The following is a 16220-nucleotide window of genomic DNA, read 5'->3' as shown; positions in this document are numbered from 1 at the left end:
TTGTTTTCCGTTCTCGGTGAACCTTATACGTAGGGGGTTGCAGTATTTATCTTTGCATGGTCCTGAGGGTGCTCTGTTTTTAAAAGCGCACCCACTCTCTTGATATTTATAGGGGTTTCTTTCTCCTTCGTTTGACTTATCATAGCCACTACCTTGTTTTACCGTGATTAGGTCCCATTTAGAGGAGGGCTTCCAGTAAGCATCCCCTGTCGTTTCACATGTCCATTTACCACAAAAGTAATCTGATGCCCCCCCCCCCCCGCATTCTTGGTGAAGCCTTTTGCTCTGACCCTGACCAGGGCAAACATAAAAATGTGCAGCTCTAAGATTAGCTCGGTAGAACTGCCCCGAACACACATATGTGCTCCCTATCCCATTTGGGACACACCGCTCCTCAGGGGGTGGGTTGCTAAGATCAGTATGATCTGAGAGGTCCCAATTGGGGGATCCTGCCACTAACTTACAGACGTCAGGCGTGAGATCAGGCCACCAAGTCCAGAGGGGATGGACTGCAGTGGTTGCCCATACAATGTTTCCCTTTTCATTAAGCACCTCCCAGGACTGTTGAATTGGAGCATGAGGGTTAAGGTTCCCTAGGTCTAGAGTGGCGCCTGCGACGCAGACGAAGCTTAAGAGGATTGTCAGTGGCTGCCACTGTCCAATTGTCGTCGTGGTTTTCTTCATCTTGGCTGGCGGCCCTCTTGACGTGGGAGGTGTGGATCCAGGAGGCGATTCCATCAACTTTTACCGCAGTAGGGGTTGTCAGTAACACCAAATAGGGTCCCTTCCACCGTGGCTCAAGGCTGCCGGTTCGATGCCGTCTGACCAAGACTTTGTCTCCAACTCGGAACCCGTGGGGTACTGCGGTGGTCCCTGGGGTATAGGCTGCTTTCAGTTGGTCCCAAATCTGGGTCCTAATCACTTCTAGGGCCTTTAAATGAATAAGCAAAGAGGAGGGTAAGACAGGGTCAGAGTCGGAAACTAATGTTCCACCAGCTTCCATTAAGGGGGGAGGTCCTCCATACAGAACTTCAAAAGGAGTGAGCCCGAAATGACCAGGGGTGTTTCGGGCCCGGAAGAGCGCAAGAGGAAGGAGAGCCACCCAGTCTTTTCCGCCGGTCTCAATGGCTAATTTAGTCAAGGTCTCTTTTAAGGTCCTATTCATCCTCTCTACCTGTCCTGAGCTTTGAGGGCGGTAAGCACAGTGTAATTTCCAATCGATGCCCAACTGAGTGGCCAAGCCCTGACTTACCTGGGCAACAAAGGCTGGTCCATTGTCGGACCCGATTACCTTAGGGATTCCAAATCTTGGCAGGATTTCTTCAAGGATCTTCTTGGCCACAATCTGGGCAGTCTCTGTTTTAGTGGGAAATGCCTCGACCCATCCTGAAAAGGTGTCTACAAATACTAACAGATACTTGTTACCATACATTCCAGGTTTAACTTCAGTAAAGTCTACCTCCCAATACACTCCAGGATGGTCTCCCCGTTGTCTCTTTCCAGGTTCTCTGTAGGCTTTAGTTGCATTAGTGAATGCACATGGTTTGCAGGAGTCTATAATCTTTTGAGCCACTGACTTCAGGTTGGGGACTTGGTATCGGGAATTTTTAATTAGTCTCATCATTTTTTCAACTCCCAGGTGGGTGAATTGGTGTAGTCCTTTCACAAATTTTATTCCTTCTTCGGGAGTTAATTCTATTTTCCCTTCAAAAAAATATGGGAAGGGATCTCTGGTCCACCATAGCTCTTTTATGTTATACCTCTCGTCCTCAGTGCTTTTGGGCGGATCACCTTTTTCAGTTAAGATCATGGCCCCTTGAGCAACTTGTTTTGCTACTGAGTCTGCCATTCGGTTGCCCCTGGCCACCAAGTCTTCTCCTCTTTGGTGGCCGGGGCAGTGGATGATGGCTACCTTCTTAGGTGCATGTATGGCTTCCAGCAGGGCCAGAATTTCTTCTTTGTTTTTAATGTCTTTACCAGCTGAGGTCAATAGCCCTCGCTGCCTGTAGATGGCCCCATGGATGTGTGCGGTAGCAAAAGCATAGCGGCTGTCAGTGTAGATGTTAACGATCTTACCTTTAGCCTCTCGGAGGGCTTGTATAAGCGCTATAAGTTCAGCCTTTTGTGCCGACGTTCCTTCAGGCAAAGCGCTTGCCCAAATTACCTTTTTCCCGTCTACCACCGCAGCTCCAGCCTTTCGCTTCCCCTCTATCAGGAAACTGCTGCCGTCCGTGTACCAACTGGGAGCTCCAGGCCAGGGTTGGTCAGTCAGGTCACTTCTGGTCCCAGTTTCTTCAGCGAGGATGTCCATACATTGATGTACTGGGACGGAATCATTTGTTAGAGGGAGAAGGGTAGCTGGGTTGAGGATGGCAGGGGGCGCAAAGGTTACACGCTCATTTAGCAGCAGGCTCTGATAGTGTGTCATTCGGGCATTTGTCATCTGTCAGGTGGCTGCCGCATGATACTTTCTAGGGCATGAGGGGCCACAACAGTCACCTGTTGTCCCATTGTCAATTTGTCAGCATCTTTGATCAACAGGGCTACTGCTGCAATAGCTTTCAGACATGTGGGCCATCCACTAGCAACAGGATCTAATTTTTTTGACAAATAGGCTACAGGTCTCTTCCAGGGTCCCAGTGCTTGTGTCAACACTCCCCTGGCTACACCCGCTCTCTCATCCACATATAGGACGAAAGGCTTAGTCAAGTCTGGTAATGCTAGCGCGGGGGCAGTCATTAGAGACGACTTGATAGCCTCAAAAGCTCTTTGGTGCTCTTCTTTCCACTCAAAAGGAACCCCTTCCTTAGTCAAAGGATATAGAGGTGCTGCTAGGGTTGCAAAGCCTGGAATCCAGAGTCTACAAAAGCTAGCAGTCCCCAGAAACTCACGTACCTGCCGTGGGGTAGTTGGCGATGGGATCATCATAACAGTCTTCTTCCGGGCCTCTGTGAGCCATCTTTTGCCCCCTCGGAGGGTATACCCCAGGTAGGTTACCTCAGTTTGACAGATTTGTGCCTTTTTAGCCGAAACTCGATACCCCAAGTCACTCAGTTCTGCGAGGAGCCTCTCAGTTCCCTGGTGACACAGCTCCTTCGAGGCCGCCGCAACCAAGAGATCATCCACATACTGTAGTAGGGTAAGCTGAGGGTTTTGAGCGTGAAAAGGCGCGAGATCCCGATGGAGGGCCTCGTCAAACAGCGTGGGGGAATTTTTGAACCCCTGTGGTAGCCTAGTCCAAGTTAGTTTACCAGTCTGTCCACCCTCTGGGTCCCTCCATTCAAAAGCAAACAGGAGCTGACTCTTAGGGTGCAAACGCAGGCAAAAGAAGGCATCTTTTAAGTCCAGAACTGTATACCATGTTCTCTCAGGTGGGAGAGAGCTTAATAAATTATACGGGTTCGGGACTGTGGGGTGAATGTCCAGGACCCTTTTGTTAACCTCCCGGAGGTCTTGTACCGGGCGATAGTCATTGGTCCCTGGTTTTCGAACCGGCAGAAGTGGTGTATTCCAGGGGGACTGACAGGCCACTAAAACTCCTTGGCCCAGCAACCTCTGGATATGAGGCCGGATGCCTTCTCTAGCTTCCTTGCTCATGGGGTATTGTTTTACCGAAATGGGGGTGGCATCAGCTTTAAGTTCTACCACAACCGGAGGCACTTGTTTAGCCAACCCCATTCCTGCTTGTTCTGCCCAGACATTGGGGAACGCAGTTAGCCAACCTGAAGAGACTGCATTTTTGGGTTGTTCTTCATGCAACCGGTACTCTTCCTCTGTGTTGAGGACAAGGCAGGCAACAGGGGCCTTTCCCCAGCTTACTTGTGGGCCTTCTGAAGTAAATTGGACTTGAGCCTTTAGTTTGGTTAGCAGATCGCGCCCCAAGAGGGGAGCAGGGCACTTAGGTATCACCAGAAAGGAGTGGGTCACTATATTCTTGTCTATCTGAAGAGCTCGTTTGGTCATCCAGGGGTAAAATTTACTACCAGTGGCTCCAATTACCATGGTCTTTTTGGAGCCCAGCTTGCCTAGGGGGTTAGTGAGTACTGAATGCTCTGCTCCGGTGTCTATCAGGAAGTTGACAGGGGTCCCCTCCACGGACAAAGTTACCCTAGGCTCAGGGAGGGGGTCTGAGCCCCGACTTCCCTAATCATCTTCTAGGGTCAGGACCTTGGATCGCTCCCGCTTTTTAGGGCAATCTCTAGCCCAGTGTCCTTTCTCTTTGCAATAGGCACATTGGTCTTTTTCCAGTGGTATCTTTCTGCCACCTGGCGGTTTCACTTCCCTGTTGCCCAGGAGCCCTATTTTACCTTTTCCTGACTGTCTATCATTCACAACTGCGGCCAAAATTTTACTCAGATTTCTCTCCTGACGGCGATCCCGTCTATTTTCCCTCTCCTCTATTTCTTTCTTCTCTCTCTCCTGCCTCTCTTCTTCTGTTTCCCTCTTATGATAGACTTTCTCTGCTTCTTTTACTAAATCTTGGAGCGTATGATCTTGGAGCCCCTCCAGCCTTTGCAGCTTTTTCTTAATGTCGGGAGCGGACTGACCAATGAAGGCCATGGCTACAGCGGCTCTCTGCCCCTCTGACAAGGGGTCAAAAGGGGTGTATCTCCTATATGCCTCCATTAGACGCTCAAGGAAGACTGAGGGTGGTTCAGTCTGCCCCTGCAAGACCTCTCTTACCTTAGCCAAATTGGTGGGCCGTCTAGCGGCTCCTCTGAGACCTGCCACTAGAGTCCGGCGATAGACAAGGAGGCGTCCCCTACCTTCCGCGGTGTTGTAGTCCCAGTTGGGGCGGTTCAAGGGAAAAGCCTCGTCCACGAGGTTAGGGAGGGCAGTGGGTGTGCCGTCCTCTCCCAGAACATTTTTTCTCGCCTCCATCAGGATTCTTTCTCTTTCTTCTGTGGTAAAAAGAACCTGCAAAAGCTGCTGACAATCATCCCAAGTGGGTTGATGGGAGAACATAAGTGACTCAAGGAGCCCAGTAAGTCCAGAGGGGTTCTCTGAGAAGGGAGGGTGGTTAGTTTTCCAATTGTATAAATCAGAAGAGGAAAAAGGCCAGTACTGTAAAGGAATGAGATCATTAGGTCCTGGTGCTGGCCCTCCTACATGTGCTCTGAGTGGCAAGGCAACTGTTGAGTCTGGCCCCCCTTCCTCCCCGGGGCTTCGGCCTCGGCGACTCCGAGTCCCCCCCGCCGGTCCCTGAGCCCCTCTCGCTACTGGTCCCTGTGGTGGGGCAGCTGCAGGTGGCTGTTGGGGCAAGGGGTAAGGGGGAGGTTGGGAGTCCATCCAGAGGAGGTCGTCAATCTCTGGATAGATCTTGGGGGGTGCTGATGGGCCGGACTTTCCGGCTGCATCAGACTGGGCAACCGCTACAGTCAGCTTCGAAGAGTTTGGGGTCCAAGGCTTGACCCATGGAGGTGGGAATTGGACGAGATTCTGCCAGGTCACAATGTAGGGGATCTGATCAGGGTGACCCCCTTCCTCCTGAAAAACAATTCGCCTGACGGTGGCGATTAGTGACAAGTCAAAAGCACCCTCAGGTGGCCAGCCCACTCCAAACGTTGGCCACTCGGAGGCGCAAAAGGTCTGCCACGGACCCTTTCTGACCTCCACCGACTGGTTGTGGGCTCTGACCCGCACCTCCTTCCAATGCTCCAGAGTCAGAGAAAGGGGAGTGGACACAGATTGTCCCATTTCTAGAAAAACAGTAGTCACAACAAGAGCGGACACGAGACTAAGACAAAAAAGAAACCAGAAACGGCGGCGACTCTGCGTCGACCACAAGCAACTCAAAGAATCAGATGGCCTCTCTAAGGCCGGCCGATTGAGACCCTCTGCACGAGGTGGGACTCGAACCCACGATCCCGTGACCAAACGCGAGGTGGGACTCGAACCCACGGTCTCGCAACAAGGCGCGAGGTGGGACTCGAACCCACGATCTCGCAACTGGGCACGAGGTGGGACTCAAACCCACGATCTCGCAACCCCAAATGGTCTCTTGGCCTCCAAAGGGGTCCACCAGGCATCCCTGGTCCTCCCCTGTTCCCCCTGGGACGTCTCCCAGGGTGAACGGACGGTGGACACCTGGACACGTCTATCCTTATCCACCCCGCGTTCCCTCTCGGAGCGCGGTCTCACTGAGCGTCCGCAAAACCGAAACTGCGATCGCACCAAACTTAGAAACAGAACACAGACATCAGACCAAAACAGAACAAAGAATCTTACCTCTAAGTGGGTCTAGGACCTCTGGGTGGTCGCGCTGATTCCCAGCCAATGCACCAAAATGAAAGACCCCCGAAGGGAGACCCTCACTCAAGCACTCAAGCCCCGGGACAGCCGCGGACCCAAGAAGACACTGAGACCGTACTCAAAATGTAGAAGGCAAGATTTAATAGAACAACAGCAAGAAAGCACATAGAACATAGACCAGAGCTCTGGGGTCGAAACTCATGCACCTAGTGGTGTAGAGGAGAATCGACGACCAGCCAAAATTTTTCACAGGCTTATATAGTAAAACTCAAGGGGGAAGAGCTGGGCAGGGAAAGTACAAGTTTACATTACTAGGGGGTTCTGCCAAGGGACAAGGGGTTCTGCCAAGGGAATCTACGTAACTAAGGGGTCATGTCCTATCATTTGGCAATATACCCGGTTCATTTTGAGGTTGTTCCAGGAGGCCCTTATCTCAAAAATGTTCTTGGAACAGTTTTTAGTTGGGAGGGTTCGAACTCTAGGGTGAGGAGTTCAGGAATGCATTCTGGGGTGAAGAGTTCAGGAGTGTTCCGGGAACAATCTCTAGATGGGAGGGGTTGGGCTCTGGGGTGAAGAAGAGTTCAGTAAAAATTTTTATTCTTCAGTACCTAGAATAAGTTTAGGGAAAATTAAACTTGAGCTCACTGCATACAGCTCTAAGGGAATATGAAGAGAGCACTGATAGAAACTTGAAAATTACTTTGAAAATGGATGTAGACAGAATTATCTTGTTCTCAAACCACACATGAAAAGGGTATTGATGCCCAGTTGTCTATGAAGTGCTTCTGGGAAAGAAATTGAGTCTCTCGATTTAAAAGTGTAAGATTTAGGCTCCTTATAAAGAAGGAGGGTGAAGCAGTAGACAATGGGACCTGGGTCTTCAAAAGGAAAAACTGACTAAAAATTAGGTTTATGAAACTTGAGGGGTGCAGTACCTATTTTTACGCATCAATTTGAGATGGCGATGGTGCCAAGACATTTGGCTTTAAAACAGTGGTCTAGTGCTGGAGAAATGGTTCAGTGGTTAGCAACAGTGTTTGCTGTTCTTCCAGAGGATCTGGATTTGATTCTCAGCACCCACACAGAAGCTCACAGGCTCCTGTAACTTCAAGCCCAGGATATCTGACACCTTCTTCTGGCCTCAGTGAGTAGCAGCCATGCACATGGTATATGGACATAGATGCAGGCAAAACACTCATACATATAAAATAAGTAAGTACATAAAATTCAATAGTCTAGAGCCTAGGGTGTGGGCTAGTGGATAAATTACTTCCTTCCCAAACATTAGGACAGGGTTTGGTTTCCATAAGAGCAGAGTACATAAACTTCTGATCTCAGAGCTTGCCTTCTTCATAAATTAATGCTCATTTTATATGTCATTCCTAGAACTGCATGGACATTGGTGTTGTTTGCCACAAAAGAGCATCCAGCATCAAATTCTTCAATGCTCAGAAAGCAACTTCTATTTGCTAAATGTGAGCTCGCCACATCTCTGATTATTTGGAATAGATACTTTTTCTATATTTTCATAGAAATATGTTACATTCTAGAAATAGTTATCCTATTATTATGGAGAGCTAGGTACTCACATGGCATGAAAAAGCTATATTAAATGGTTCAGTGGGAAAGCAATACATCTCTTTCACTTCAAACTAAAGCTCAACTTTATCTAAATTAATAAGCACTGGCCTAAATGTAATGAGTTTTGTTTGGTTAGCGTATTGCTTTGCATTTTTGTGAGCAGACATATGGTGTTTACCCAGTTTTGGATTGAAGCAAAGCTTAATTCATTTTAATAAAACTTCTAGTAAGATTGATAGAAAGAGGTTTGCTTCAATAAAAAAAACAGCTACTTGTGTAAATAAGGTTATAATTTTGCCTCATTTAATTAGTGTAATTGATGTTAAAAAATTAAACATGTTGAATTTCAAGGCCTCTGCATGTCACTTAACATAAGCAGTCATCTTTTAATGGTCTGGCTATACCATGCAGGTCTTATTATATGCCGTGAAATTTAGTGGAGATTTTAAAAATTTGTCAAATTGCACTAAGCCCAGCATACCTTTGTCTCATAATTTTAAGATATTTCTTTTAATTCTCTCTTAGTGGTTTTATAATCATTGTCTTGACACTCCTAGGAACATGACATAAATTAGTCAATTTTTCTCACCACATCTCATTTTCTTTTATTATTCCTGTCAGAAATGTTAGTGGTGTGGGTCCCATTTAGTCCCTAACATTGTCATCATCTCTAACCCTCATGTTCCTGTATCCATTACTTTTAACTTTGTCTCCTTTCTTTATCTCCCCAACTCTCCAAGCCTGTTACCAGATGATCTTCATGAAATCCATTGGAATGTCTCCCTAAGTAATCGTTTCCTGTCTAATGCTGCAACAGAAGCACCGTGGAGAATTGTCATGCCATGAGTGAGTAGTATGTGTGCATACTATGATGTGTCTGGGAGTATGTTCATGAACAAAGCAAACGCTATGTGTTGGCCTGAGTCTCTTGGCATTGAAAACACCAAGCATTGAAGGAAACATCAGCATTCGACTTCATAATGCCAGAAAAAAAAATGTGAGGGAAAAAAGCCATAAACTTTGGAAGATGCTCTGTTAACTGCATTTTCTGTGACAGTTTTGTTCCATATCAAAGGCACAGTATGATGCCAATTTCTTAAACTCACTCTGGATGGCAAGGTGAGCAGATAATTGCCAGTTGAAAGCTAAGCAAGGTCAGCTCACAGTGGAGTGTTTCCTTTGAGTTCATTAGTGATTGAAAGGTATAAATGAATAACCCAAGATGATTATAAAATGATCATTTAAAAATCAAATATACAGACTTAGAGAGCTAGTTCCATAGTTAGGGTATGTGTTGCTCTTGCAGAGAATCCTCAGCACCACACCATGGTTCACAAACACCTGTAACTCTATTTTTAGGGGATCTGGTGTCTTTTTCTGGACTCTTTGGATACCAGGTATGCATGTGGTACATATATGGATGTGCAGGCAAAACAATCATACCCATAAAATAAATCTATTATTTTTATATCAGATATATATGTTATATTTATTGTTTTATTACAATTATCCAAATTGTATTTGAAATTCCATTATACACAAATTGTCACCTATATGTAAATATCCTAAGGGATACATGAAAATGAGTTGACTGTCTTATATCAGTTTGGCCTAAATGAAATACTTCTCTGTAATTGTAGAATAGGATACAGAATTGGGAACAGTTTCAGGGGCATCCCATTAGTGAAAGAACTGGGGGTTTCACATATAGTAGGCAAATGAAGTATAACCTGTGTGAATAATATCTCAGAGATAAGAAAGAAACTGAATATATTTTATGGTATATAATCTAATACACTTATATGATTTGACTTTATTCAGAATAACACTGCCTTTTTCAGACCAATCTGAAATGTTTCAAGGGACAGGGACATACATTTCTATATGTGGTTATAGAGACTAAAAGAATATTCTTGAATATATATTTAAACAGTTGCCCTAATCCATATTTGTTTTCCATAGAGAGATTTTAGGGATGGGTATTCTGCCTCACAGCCTCCAGTGAATCTTCCAGCCTCAATAACAGTTTGTAACAAAGTAAGAAATTAGTTTAAGGAGAGTTATAACAAAGCACAAAATTCTTGACTTCTATAACCTCAAAAGTTCCTAGGCTTATTAGAAGGAAAAATAAATCAATATCAATATAAAATGTTGAGGCATGTGAAGGGTTTTGAAGTTCAAATTGCATTCAGAAAATAATCAGATTTCATGTCTATTATCTAAGCAACTCAGTATGAGAGGCCTGCTGAGGTCTTGGGAGCTGACCTGACAGGACTCAAATAACAGAGGACAAGCATGACTCTTGACTCTCATCTTCTTTCGGGACTCCTGGGTATGCAAACATCCGCTGACCTCATTAAGAACAATCTTCTTGTTTTAGCAATGAGGAGAGTTAACTGCAAGCTAAATTGACAAAGGTTATAAGGTTGGGCTGTGATTATCGAGTAGAATTAAAAGCTCCACATTTCGGAGTTATTTTCCTGTGTACATATGTCTTCTGTTCTACAATATTAGTGAGTTCTCAGTAGCATCACCACCTCCTTGTAAGAAAATGAGTGGGGGAGATGATAACAGTTTGAATGTAGGAAAAACAGGAACATTCCTTTCAACCTAACTAACAAACACCTATGGTGTGATTGGAGCATTTGAAAACCACTTAAACAACAGGACATAGATATGGTGGCAGCAGCTTGAAGTACTGTATTGATCATGATTTTCAGAAACTCATTTAAGGATGTTAGATTAGAAAGATAGATGATAGATAGATGATAGATAGATAGATAGATGGATAGATAGATAGATAGATAGATGATAGATAGATAGATAGATGGATAGATAGATAGATAGATAGATAGATAGATAGATAGATAGATAGATGAAATAGAAGGACTATTCATGTCTATGGCTTGACAGATCGATAGTAAATGCCCAAACTCCCCAAAGAGATTTTTAGACATAAAGCAATTTCCAGAAAAACACCAGAATTATTATTTAGAAGTATAGGAGCAGAAGAAACAGAAGCAACCTCACCAAACAATACAAGAGTTGTCCAGGAGAGCCCAAACAATCATAAGCAAAAAGAAAATGTAAAGAGTTGTAGCCATCACATTTCCTGATATCAAGATATAATACAGAGCCCCAATACCCCCAACAGAATTGTATTAGTATTTAAATGGATACATAGACAAATGCAAAGCAATAGACATCTACAAAAACAAAACAACACAAAACCAAAACCACAACTCACATGATATACACCCAACCAATTCTCAGCAAAGTGCATAAAGATTTCAAGGAAGAAAAGGCAGCTCCTGTAGTCCTGCTGTAATTGGGAATCAGCTGGCAGAAAACTGAAATTTGATGCTTACTTACCTGTCAGTACAAACAAATGTCAAATGGATCAAAGGCATACAATTTCAAAACCACTTGAAAAGAATAGAAAAAGACTTCAAGACATTGGTGCAGACTGTGATTTCCTGGATAGACTAAAATATCACAGAAAGCAAAGCAAAATTGACGAGTGCCATCTCATCAAATTAAAAAGTTCATATTGCACAAAGAAATCAGGAAGCAACCTAATGAATGGGAGAAGATATTTACCAACTATTCAACTGACAGAGGTTTATATGGAGAATATTTAAGGAACTGAAATAAGTCTTAACCTTAAGCAAGATCAAATAAATGGGTGATCTGAATAGATGCTTCTCAAAAGAAGAAATAACAATGGTCCCCACACATACAGAAATTGTTAGCATTTGCATCAATAAATGAAAGACTAAACTACAATGAAATGCACTGCCTTTCCAATTAGACTGGTTATTAGTGGGGGTGGAGGGTGGGAAAGTACTACCGAAGACTTGGAGAAAGGGTACTTTTATGCATTGTTGGTAGAGATATAAATTAAGCACAGTCCTCACCTAATCTGTGGTTCCTTAAGAACTAACAAGAGAGGCAGAGGCAGGTGGATTTCTGAGTTCGAGGCCAGCCTGGTCTACAAAGTGAGTTCCGGACAGCCAGGACTATACAGAGAAACTCTGTCTCGAACCCCCTCCCCCCCTCCAAAAAAAAGGACAAGAGATGCATCCTATTACAGATAACCCACTTTTGCGCTCATGTGCAAAGGAAACAAAATCAAGCACAATAAAAATATATTTGAGTGCCCACATTTATTGTAGGACTTTTAACAATAGCTAAGTTGTAGAACCAGGCTAGGCAGGTATCCATAAACAAATGGAAAATTAAAGTGTGGGGTATAAACTCAATGAAGGATGAGGTAGCCAGGAAGAAGTGGCATACCCAACAACAAAATGAAAGCAGGGGACACTATGGTAAAGGAAACAAGCAGGGGCACAGTTAGGATCATGTGGGTTCTTTATCTTCAATCAGGCAATGTCTCATCAGCAATGGACAACTTTTAAAGCTTATCTAAAGACCCCTCTTCCCCTCTAACTTTCTCCTTCATCTTTCCTCTGACTAGGTGTCTATCCCAGGATGTTCCCATGGCAACCTTGGAACACCCAATTAAGTGATTACAAGACTGTCTCTAGGGTATTATCTGTTAAATATTGAGAGATCCTTGAGCCCACTAACAGCATTCTACAAACAGGTCTGTATACAACTGGGTACTGCTTATCTTATGATTAATAGCCCTGTTTCATGGCAGATATTTCATAGTAAAAAGAGGATGTTATGTTCCAACTATTAGCAATACACAAAACAGACAAAGTAGAATTCAAAGAAAGAATAGCTGAAACAGACCTAAATCACATTTTTTAAGGTTTAATTTTATTCATGCTAATGTGCTTCTGTTTGTGTGCGCATGTGACCATGTGAGTGGGAGTGGCCACAGAGGCCAGAAGAGAGCAACAGATTTCCCCCAAAGCTGGAGTTATAAGTATCTATGAGTCACCTGACATGAACACTGGGAACTAACCTTAGGTTTTTTGATACAGCAATAAACACTTTTAACTGCAGCTACCAAATCTTGTTTTTAACAAACAAATTTAACTGTTGTTGTAACATCTATGAATCATAGATACATAGCTATCTTTTGATTACATTCTTATATCTGTGACTATTTCACCAGTTTTAAAAGATACAATTTCCACCCAACAATTATGAAAACAAAATACTGACATGGTAAAGGTTGCCTGCTTGCTCTTGAAGTTAAACAGCCAGGAAATGAAGTCCTTGATATAACTAATAAGTTATAGATGATCCTACAAATAGAATTATGTAACCAACAATCTTTTTCTGACTCCTAATAGAATTTATAATGATAAATTATATTTCTTGTGAAATAATCATTGTCATTGAATTTTTTTCTCAAATTTATTTGTGTTTTGTTCTAAGAGCAATGGGTACTTCAAAAATGCTGAAAAGGTAATCCAATGAGTTTAGAAATTAAATAAAAGTTAACAGATTTTCTTAGATTTATAGCAATAAATTGACTTAGTAGTATAATAGTCTATAAGAAAACTTAAGCCCTGTAATCACAAAATAAATTGAATTTAATAGGGATATGATGCATTTCAGTTAATCACATTAAATGTTCAAAGTAATTTCTTTCAATTAAAGGCCAACACAAATTATCTATCATACTCATTGTTATGACAGGTCAATAAAATATGATACATTTTCTAAGTTGAAATTTGGCCAACTCCTTTGAACTAAACCTATATGAAAAGAAATGCATTTGTTTGGTCACACATGAATGCATTTTATTATTTATTGACTATTTGAGTGTATATTTGTATACATATATCTAAATTTGTTTCCTTAGTAAGCATGCTGCAATAAAGATTTGTACAGTAAAAACCTTTGTGTCAATGAGCAAACATAAGAAAATATTAAACTCTAAGACTCCTGTTCACCTTTCCAATTGGTGTTTCATTAGCTGACTGATAAAATTATGAAACTATAGAAAATGTTTCCTTGGGTAGAATGTCTAAATAACAACTGTTTTGTAATACTGATTGTGCTTAGAATAAATCACAAATAACCATTGGAAGGAAAAAAAATCAAATCTAAATTCTTTTGTGTTTGTTTGTTGAGATATGATTTTTCTTTGTAGCCTTGACTATGCTGGAACTCACTCTACAGACCAGGCTGGCCTCAAACTCACAGATTCTCCTGCCTTTGCCTCCCAAGTGCTGAGATTAAATGGATTTGCTACAACTACAGGATTCAAACCTAAATTCTTAAAAATGTGACATTGCAAGTCACATTTTATTTCTGGATAATGTTTTGACATTTTTATTGTTTTGCATATATATGTAATTTCAACAAGTCTGTGGGAAGAGCCCTTTTTACATACCAATTAAAAGGAATGGTAGGCTTCAGAAAAGAGCCACACAATTCAAAGTATTATTTAAAACACTTGATTTAGGTTTCTTAGTTTAAATATAATATGAATTAATCTGCTTATCTGTTGGGGTTTTGAGCTATTATTAACTCGAAAAAGAAGCCAAAGCTCTCAGTTATCTTACCCATCTTATGGTCTTGGGATAGACAATAGATTTTTTTATTGTTTCTTATTAGATATTTTATTTACATTCCAAATGTTATCTCCTTTCCTGATTTCCCCTCCATAAACCCTATCCCATTTCCCCTCCCCCTGCTCACTAACCCACCCACTCCTGCTTCCCCCTCCTGGCATTCCCTTAGATTGAGGCATCTAGCTTTCACAGGACCAAGGACCTCTACTCCCATTGATAACTGACAAGACCATCCTCTGCTACATATGTGGCTGGAGCCATGGCTCCCTTCATATGTACTCTTTGGTTGGTGGTTTAGTCCCTGGGAGCTCTGGAGGTACTGGTTGGTTGATATTGTTGTTCCTCTTATGGAGATGCAAAACCCTTCAGCTCCTTGGGTCCTTTCTCTATCTCCTCCATTGGGGACTCTGTGCTCAGTCCAATGACTGGCTGAGAGCATCCACCTCTGTATTTGTCAGGCACTGGCATAGCCTCTCAGGAGACAGCTATATCAGGCTCCTGTCAGCAAGCACTTGTTGGCATCCACAATAGTATCTAGATTTGGTGACTGTATATTGGATGGATCCCCACATGGGGGCTTCTCTGGATGGCCTTTCCTTCTGTTTCTGCTATAGAGTTTTTCTCTGTATCTCCTCCCATGGGTATTTTGTTCCCCCCTCTAAGAAGGATCGAAGTATCCACACATTGGTCTTCCTTCTTCTTGAGCTTCATGTGGTCTGTGAATTGTATCATGAGTATTCCAAGCTTCTGGGATAATATCCACTTATCACTGAGTGCATACCATGTGTGCCCTTCTGTGAATGGTTAGCTCACTCAGGATCATATTTTCTAGTTCCATCCATTTGCCTAAGAATTTCATGAATTCGTTGTTTTTAATAGCTGAGTAGCACTCCATTGTGTAAATGTACCATATTTTCTGTATCCATTCCTCTGTTGAAGGACATCTGGGTTCTTTCCAGCTTCTGGCTATTATAAATAAGGCTTCTATGAACTATTAGTGGAGCCTGTGTACTTATTACATGTTGGGGTATCTTCTGAGTATATGCCCAGAAGTAGTATAGCTGGATCCTCAGGTAGTACACTGATTTCCAGAGTGGTTGTACCAGCTTGCAATCCCATCAGCAATGGAGGAGTGTTTCTCTTTCTCTACACATTGCCAACATCTGCTGTCACCTGAGTTTTTGATCTTAGCCTTTCTGACTGGTGTGAGGTGGAATCTCAGGGCTGTTTTGATTTGCATTTCCCTGAAAGATGTTGGACATTTCTTTAGGTGCTTCTCAGCCATTCATTATTCCTCAGCTGATAATTCTTTGTTTAGCTCTGTTTCCCATTTTTTAATAGGGTTTATTTGTTGCTCTGGAGTCTAACTTCTTGAGTTCTTTATATATATTGGATATTAGCCCTCTAGTAGATGTAGGATTGGTAAAGATCTTTCCCCAGTTTGTTGGTCACAGTGTCCTTTGCCTTAAAGAAGCATTGTAATTTTATGAGGCCCCATTTGTCAACACTTGATCTTAGAGCATAAGCTATCAGTGTTCTCTTAAGGAAATTTCCCCCTGTGCCCATGTGTTCAAGACTTTCCCCCAACTTTCTATTCTATTAGATTTAGTGTATCTGGTTTTATGTGGAGGTCCTTGATCTACTTGGACTTGGCTTTGTACAAGGAGACAAGACTAGATCAATTTGCATTCTTCTACATGCTAACCACCAGTTGAACCGGCACCATTTGTTGAAAATGCTTTTTCCCCGTTTATCTCCTTTGTCAAAGATCAAGCAACCATATAGACAATACTTTTTAACTTGTCTGTTTCACAATACTCTCCAAAGATCCTCACCAACGAATACTTAGTGACAACTGAATTGTCCCTGTCATTGCTAGCTACCTGCTGT

At 42.8% G+C, this 16220-nt stretch overlaps 1 pseudogene; it reads right to left on the bottom strand.

The window, feature by feature from the left end:
* Positions 1 to 610: 610 nt before the first annotated feature.
* Gm46187 lies at positions 611 to 5697 on the bottom strand (annotated as a pseudogene).
* Between the last annotated feature and the right edge of the window lie 10523 nt (positions 5698 to 16220).

Source organism: Mus musculus, chromosome 10 (genome assembly GCF_000001635.26).
Source record: "Mus musculus strain C57BL/6J chromosome 10, GRCm38.p6 C57BL/6J".
Lineage (NCBI taxonomy): Eukaryota > Metazoa > Chordata > Mammalia > Rodentia > Muridae > Mus > Mus musculus.
The sequence above is the reverse complement of the archived record's forward strand: the minus strand, read 5'-3'. Positions and strand labels throughout refer to the sequence as shown.